General features: G+C 33.1%; 1 long non-coding RNA gene across 1 annotated transcript in view; it reads right to left on the reverse strand.

The window, feature by feature from the left end:
* The window catches only part of LOC113341240, a 992-nt gene continuing 514 nt past the window's right edge, over positions 1 to 478 (reverse strand). Inside the window, exons 2-3 of the long non-coding RNA XR_003355840.1 lie at positions 135 to 344; positions 1 to 30 (exon numbers count right to left, since the gene is read on the reverse strand). This is a non-coding gene — a long non-coding RNA (uncharacterized LOC113341240). The remainder of the gene's footprint in view (positions 31 to 134; positions 345 to 478) is intronic.

Genomic DNA, 478 nt, shown 5'->3' on the forward strand with positions numbered 1-478 from the left:
TGCCAATGCATCTTTTGCCATATTGTTGTCCTGTATCATTACACCAATTTTCAAAAAATGAATGAAAATCACATTATTTTTGTGTACCTAACAAAAATCAAATCGAATTCACAAGAGGGGGTGATAGAAATTACCATGTATTCAGATTTTCTAGTGGGTATCGAACTCTAGCCCATTCCACAATTATCAAATGCACAAACCTCAATAGTCAATTCCATTTCTTACTCCACTGAGATCATCAATAAACTAAATGAATCGTTTCTAATGATGTTCATCTCATCATTTGGTGTCTCAAGTAAGACCCTTAATTTGAGGTCCCCAAGAATCATGTGTTCCAGCTGATCCTGTGTTCATTAAACAATCAAACTGATCAAAACTCACCATTAAAACACCAATAAAAGCACGAATTTGATAGAAATGAATCAACTTTATTTATTGCAAGAAATCAAAAAATTAGGGTTTTCAATTTCGGTTGCTT

The sequence above is a fragment of the Papaver somniferum genome, unplaced genomic scaffold (assembly GCF_003573695.1).
Source record: "Papaver somniferum cultivar HN1 unplaced genomic scaffold, ASM357369v1 unplaced-scaffold_26872, whole genome shotgun sequence".
Taxonomy (NCBI): domain Eukaryota; kingdom Viridiplantae; phylum Streptophyta; class Magnoliopsida; order Ranunculales; family Papaveraceae; genus Papaver; species Papaver somniferum.